The following is a 7,180-nucleotide window of genomic DNA, read 5'->3' as shown; positions in this document are numbered from 1 at the left end:
CTTCGTTGACATTGGCATTTTCGTTTCCTTACTTCGTTGGCGCATTTGCATTTTAGGTTACTGTTCCATTGGTCTTCGCTGGTGTTTTCCTATTCTGCCACCGCCACCGCTTCCACCGCCGCCTTTGTCGCGTGCCTCTGCCACTCCGATCACCAGCAAGCTTTGTTCACGGAAAGGTTGGTGTTGTATTTAAAATTTTTTGAATTTTTATTTAATATTTTGAATTTATATTTTTGTGTATTATAATTTATATATTATTATATATAAATTTGTATTATATAATTTGTATTTTCTTGAATTTATATTATATATTTAGTTAGTTGTTAATTACATTTTAATAAAAGTTTTATGTTATGTTAGTTGTTACTTTTAGAATAGAATTATCGTGTTTGGATTGAGTCCGGGGGTGTTCGACCCTCGGCAAATGTGTGAGATAGAATACTAATTATTAGAAAATCCTAACTATTCCAGAATATATAATGGATCGAGGTTGGATTAATGTTGTTCGTATAAGTGATGAGTACGAAAGGGGAGTAGAGGAATTTATACAATTTGCGCAGCGTAACGCGATTATTAGTGGTCATGATGGAGCAAAGATCAGGTGTCCGTGCGTTAACTGTTTGAATGCAAGGATACTGGATGTGAATATCATGAGGGAACACCTGCTATGTGATGGGTTTCTTCGATCTTATACAACTTGGACATGGCATGGTGAATTATTAAATTTACCACGTGTTTCCGTAACTGAAGAATATGTGGGTTCTACCATGGATGAAGCAGTACACGATGATGGAGATGATGATCGATTGGAGGACATGATTCGTGATGTGGGAGCTGAGTGTTTTGCAAAAGCGCATGGATATGGAAGTATGTCAAAAGATGCAGAGACTCTTTTGTATTCTGGATCAACTAACTTCACACGGTTGTCGACGGTGTTAAGATTGATGAATTTGAAGGCAATAAACGGATGGACTGATAAAAGCTTCACGGAATTGCTCCAGTTGTTGAAGGATATGCTTCCAGAGGGAAATAGTCTACCTAATCGTAATTACGAGGCCAAAAAGATTCTTTGTCCAATGGGTATGGAGTACAAAAAGATATATGCATATCCTAATGATTGTATATTATACCGGAAAGATTTTGAATTGTTGAAAAGTTGTCCGAGGTGTGGGTTATCACGTTATAAGTTGAAACAAAAAGATGATGATTCTATTGATGAAATGGAAAAGCATGGACCCCCAATGAAGGTTATGTGGTATCTTCCCATCATTCCAAGGATGAAGCGTTTGTTTGCAAACCCAGACGATGCTAAGAATCTTAGATGGCATGCAGATGAGAGGAAATGCGATGGCATGTACCGACATCTAGCTAATTCTATTCAATAGAAGAAATTTGATGATGACTTTCCAGAGTTTGGTAAAGAATCAAGAAATATCCGACTTGGTTTAGCTACAGACGGAATGAATCCGTTTGGTAATATGAGTACAAATCACAGTTCATGGCCTGTATTACTAGTTATTTACAACTTACCTCCTGGATTGTGCATGAAGCGAAAATACATGATGTTGTCTATGATGATATTCGGTCCGAAACAGCCAGGGAATGATATTGATGTTTATCTAAGTCCCCTAATTGAAGATTTGAAGTTAATGTGGGACCAGGGTGTTGAAGTATTTGACGGATTTGCTAATGAAACTTTCAAGCTTCATGCCATGTTATTTTGCACCATCAACGACTTTCCGGCATATGGTAACTTATCAGGTTATAGTGTTAAGGGTCACAAAGCGTGTCCAATATGCGAAGAAGACACTGCTTCTCAACAATTGAAACATGGAAGGAAAACAGTATATCTTCGGCATCGAAGGTTTCTTAGAAGTCATCATCCTTACCGGAGGTTGAAAAAAGCCTTTAATGGACACCAAGAGGGTAGTGGTCCACCAACTCCATTAACCGGTGTTGAGGTTTACGAAAAGGTAAATAACTTAGACCACAGCTTCGGTAAGTCAAAAAAAAGTCATTTGTGACAAATATTTGGAAGAAGAAATCAATCTTCTTTGATCTTTCGTACTGGTCGAGGTTAGAAGTCAGACATTGTATAGATGTAATGCATGTTGAGAAGAATGTGTGTGATAGCTTAATTGGTACACTTCTTAACATTAACGGGAAGACAAAGGATGGTCTAAATGCTCGTTTAAATTTGATTGAGATGAACATACGCGACGAGTTGGCACCCATAGAAATGGGTAAGCGTACATATTTGCCCCCAACCTGTTATACAATGTCAAAAGATGAAAAAATTAGTTTTTGTCAATGTCTAAAAGGTGTGAAAGTGCCACAAGGACATTCCTCAAATGTGAAGAGCCTAGTGTCAATGCAAGATTTGAAGTTAATTGGGTTGAAGTCTCATGATTGTCACATCTTGATGCAACAGTTGTTGCCGGTAGCTATCCGTGGGATCTTACCAAAAAATGTTAGACATACCATAACCCGTTTGTGCTCATTCTTCTCTTCCATCTGTTGTAAAGTCATTGATCCCTCAAAACTAGATGAACTTCAAAATGAAATTGTTGTTATCTTGTGTGAATTGGAGATGTTTTTTCCTCCGTCTTTTTTTGACATCATGGTTCATCTAGTGGTGCATCTGGTAAGAGAGGTTAGATTGTGTGGACCAGTGTACTTAAGATGGATGCATCCTGTTGAGCGGTATATGAAAATTTTGAAAGGTTATGTGAAAAATCATTATCGTCCAGAGGCTTCAATGATTAAAAGGTACATAGCTGAAGAAAGTATTGAATTTTGTTCAGAGTACATGACAAAAGCAAATCCAATAGGTGTTCCAGCTAATTCATGGCACCACAGGCGTTCTACAAGTAAATGTTTACGTGGTGTGAATATTGTAAGCAAATCTCAATCAGAAGTCTTGCAAGCACATTTGTACATATTGAATAACACAGATGAAGTTGTACCTTACATAGAAGCTCATAAAGCCATTGTGAAGGCAAATAACCTAAGACAAGCAGAGAAATGGGTCTTGATGGAACATAATAGAACTTTCATGCCTTGGTTTAAAGACGAGGTGTTCAAGGATTCAACGGCATCAGAGACCTTGACCTGGTTGGCTGCTGGATTGAAGTTTGATGTCATCTCATGTACAGCGTACGAAGTGAATAATTGTATATTTTACACGAAGTCCATGGATGAAAAGAGTACAGTTCAAAATTCTGGTGTTACTCTTGAAGCCGAGTCAATGCAGTTTTCGACTTCGAAAGATACAAATCCAGTACTTGGATCAATGGCATACTATGGGTTTATAGAAGAGATATGGGAGATTAACTACATTAAGTTTTTCGTTCCAGTTTTCAAGTGTAAATGGGTTGACAATAAAAGTGGGGTTAAAATTGATGATTCAGGATTCACACTAGTGGACTTTCGAAAGATAGGGTATCGAGATGAGCCATTTATAATGGTTCAACAAGCATCTCAAGTTTTCTACGTGAAAGTTCCTACGTCAGAACATTGGTATGTCGTTTTACACGGCAAAAAACAAGGGGAGACCATAGATGATATTGAAAATGGTGACCCCTGTTCATTCACACCAAAGATAATTAATAAAGATGACGATGTAGTTGATGATGTACATGCAACCCGTAAAGACGACAGTGAAGGAATTTACATATGAACTTTCAACCCCCATGCAACCTGTAAATAAGCATTTTAGATTTAGATTTTTATGTATTATTTTTATAAGATTTTAATTCGATGCAGATTAACTAATGTTTGTTACCTAATTTTTTTAACAGAGACATGGATGACGATCACACCCCACTCAAACCTCGATCCGGACGAGGCAGCAGAGGACCTACTAGATTGAAGCGTCTCGCATTGAGACGTGCTACTGGTGAGAAGACACGTGTTGACATTGACGTCAACATTGGAGTGGCTTTTGGTCCTAAGGCAGATGAGTTTATGAGCTATCTTGGAGTTGTTTCTCGTGAGAGGCTCTCCATTCTAATTAATTCATGGGATGAGGTGTCAGAGGTCGACCGTAACATGATCTGGGAGGATGTTCTGGTAAGCTTTACATTTTGATATAATGCTTTTTAATATTCATTGATTAATTTTAATTTGTTGATGTTATTTTGCAGGCAAACTTTGAAATTCCTGATGTGGAACCGCTTCGATCAAAGATTATATCCAATATCGGACTCAAATTTCGTACCTTTAAGTCAAGATTGACTTCGAGATACATTTTTGGCGACCTTAAAGACGAAAATCCATGTTTAAAGTACAAACATATTGATGAAGAGACATGGCGTCTTTTTAAAGAAAGCCGTCAAAATGAGGCTTGGATGGTAAGTGAAGTAACTTTTTTGTTTATATAACATTAATAAGTTTATCTTATTTACTTCAGTTTGTTTATTTCAATTATGACAGGATCGTCGGAAGAAAGCTCAAGAGATAGCTTTGAAGAATCTTACCCCGCACGTTATGTCTCGTTCGGGGTATCGAAAACTTGAGCAAACACTGATGGTGGAAAAGGAGAAATCTAAACAGGGGACGTTGTCTGAGAATGTGGAAACAGGGGTCACTTCTCCTCCATCACCACCTTTTCGCCATGTAAAATGGAAGAGGGCCCGAATTAAAAAGTCGGGTGCACCAAGTTCTGAGCAATCCGGGGTTATCATCGAAAAAATTGTAAGTTATTTTTGTTATTTTCATTTATTTTAAAGCATTAATTATATTAATGCTTGAAAATATGATTTTTGTGTACTCTTGCAGGATTCCTTGGAATCCGACGGTAAATTTGTTGCTCAAGGTCGTCACGATATCCTGGTTGAAGCAATTAGACGACCTGAGCACTCTAGTCGTGTTCGTGCAGCTGGACAAAGGGTCGGAATTAAACTGTATTTTGGAGTTTCAAAACGCAGTCGTCATCCTCCTCCAAAGAGAACGAAACTCAAATGAAGACTAAGATACGTGAAGAATTAATGGAGGAGATGAGAAAGGAGATTGATTTGATGTGGCTAGAGATGAAAAAGGAGAATGATCGAATGCGACAAGAGTTTCTATCGCAACAAGTTTGTGCTGAGCCGATTAAACCCCTTGTTAGTCCCACTCCCAAGAGCACAAAGGGGAGTTGTATGGCTCCTCCAACATCAGGGGATGATATCAATGGGCAGACGGAGGATTGTGAGCTACTAGTAGTGGGCGGCAAACTTCCTCAGGTGGTGGCCCTTGGAAAAGTCTATCAAAACGCCACCACCTTACATAACGTTCCTCTCTCCCCTGAAGTGGCGAAGGTAACAGTTGAAAAAGTACGATTTCCTGATGCTCGTGTTCCACTACCTTCAGATGAGGTAACCATTGTGGCCGATGCATTTCAGACATTCGTTGCCTGGCCCAGAGAGCTCATTCGATCTATGCCCAAACTTCATGTAATAATTTCATTTCATTATATTATTTTTTATTTATATTTATATATTACATATAATTTAATACAAATGTTGTTTATCTTGTAGAAACCTTTTCAACCACCAAATCCGGAAAAGAAGCATGAGGTTCCAGTTGACGATCCTATAGCTTCCTTACGTCTCATTGCTAGTCAGATTGGTAATGAACTTTTTCCAGTTCCGTGGGATGATACATTTTTTCAAATAAACATTGAACTGCCACTGATGATTTACAACACAGATTTATCAGAATTTATATATGGGAAACAAGAGCTCAATATAAGTATAATTCAATTTTTTATGATGTAAGTATCTTTACCTATTATTCAATTTACTTTATGTTAAATTATTATTGATTATGCTTTAACTAAAAACTTGTAGGTTTTTGCATAGAGTCTGTATCACTGAGGGGAAGAAAAATATGTATGGATTCTTAGATCCTGCATATACTAATCCCGTTGGACCAAACTCATCTGAGACTCAAGCATACATCACTAACACCCTGGAAAAAGAGGGAAAACAAATTTATTTATGCTCTTATATTAATGAGTAAGTTTAATTATATGTCATCAATTATTATTATTTCATGTTTTAAATATTTACTAACTCTTTTCATTGATGATATAGGCATCATTGACAATTACTTGTCTTATCAATGGTTGATAAGACTGCTGTGTGGTTTTGTTCCCTACACAAGAAGATTCCCAAAAACTTTAAGGATATCATTGATACGTAAGTACATTATAAACTGAACTTTGTATATGTTACTAATTAACCATCTACTAACGAGGTTTTTTGTATTAACCAGTTCATGGCATGGATATAACATCCTAATAGGTCGATCAATTTCAAATAATTTGAACTGGATAAGAATAAAGGTTTGTAATTTTTTTCTTTCTCTATTATCATTGTTTATCAATATACTAACATATTACTTTTTATTGAATTATAGTGTAATAAACAACCAGGAAGCTATGAGTGTGGCTATTACATTATGCAATGGATGATTACCATTATAAGACTAGGTGTTAAAACTGGTTGGAAAGAGGTACTATATATGTTAAATCATTTTTATAATTCTTGAACATATATATCTAAAAACTAATTTATGTCAACTTTGCAATGCAGTTATTCACAGAAGAAACACCAATGAATGAGGAAGGCATTTCATATGTTAGAGATTCTTGGTCCACATATTTCATAAATTTTTATAACTCTAGCATAGGTAAACAATAGTGGTTTTATTATATGTAATTTGATTACTTGTAAATGTACATTTTGATGATCTCAATTGATTACTATATTTATGTATTTGTCTGGCTGAGTTTGATCATGATGCAAGTTATTAATTTATATGGTTTATGCACAATACAAACTGCACTTTAAAAAAACAACACTATTTACAAATGCGGTCATTTACCAAAACCGCATTTGTAAATGTGAATTATCTATTTACAAATGCGGTCATTTACCAAAACCGCATTTGTAAATGTGATTTACGAATGCGGTTTTAACCAAGACCGCATTCGTAAATCTTAAACCCCTAAACCCCCATCCCTCATTCAGAATAATATACAAATGCGGTTATTTTAAATAACCGCATTTGTAAATCTAATTTATAAATGCGGTTCTATGACCGCATTTGTATATGTCCGATTTACGAATGCTGCTGATCAAATGCGGTTCTATAACCGCATTTGTAAATGTAAAATAGCTGCATTTATTTTACA

The 7,180-nt window shown here is 36.3% G+C and overlaps 1 long non-coding RNA gene across 1 annotated transcript; it reads left to right on the top strand.

Annotated features, from left to right (window-relative positions):
* Positions 1-6,286: 6,286 nt before the first annotated feature.
* Positions 6,287-6,691, top strand: LOC137834558 (uncharacterized). The gene is made up of 3 exons (XR_011084922.1): positions 6,287-6,328; positions 6,403-6,498; positions 6,579-6,691. It is a non-coding gene; the product is annotated as an uncharacterized lncRNA (long non-coding RNA).
* Positions 6,692-7,180: the final 489 nt, after the last annotated feature.

This window comes from Phaseolus vulgaris, chromosome 5 (genome assembly GCF_000499845.2).
Source record: "Phaseolus vulgaris cultivar G19833 chromosome 5, P. vulgaris v2.0, whole genome shotgun sequence".
Classification (NCBI taxonomy): Eukaryota; Viridiplantae; Streptophyta; class Magnoliopsida; order Fabales; family Fabaceae; genus Phaseolus; species Phaseolus vulgaris.
This window is presented reverse-complemented; position numbering and strand designations above follow the sequence as displayed.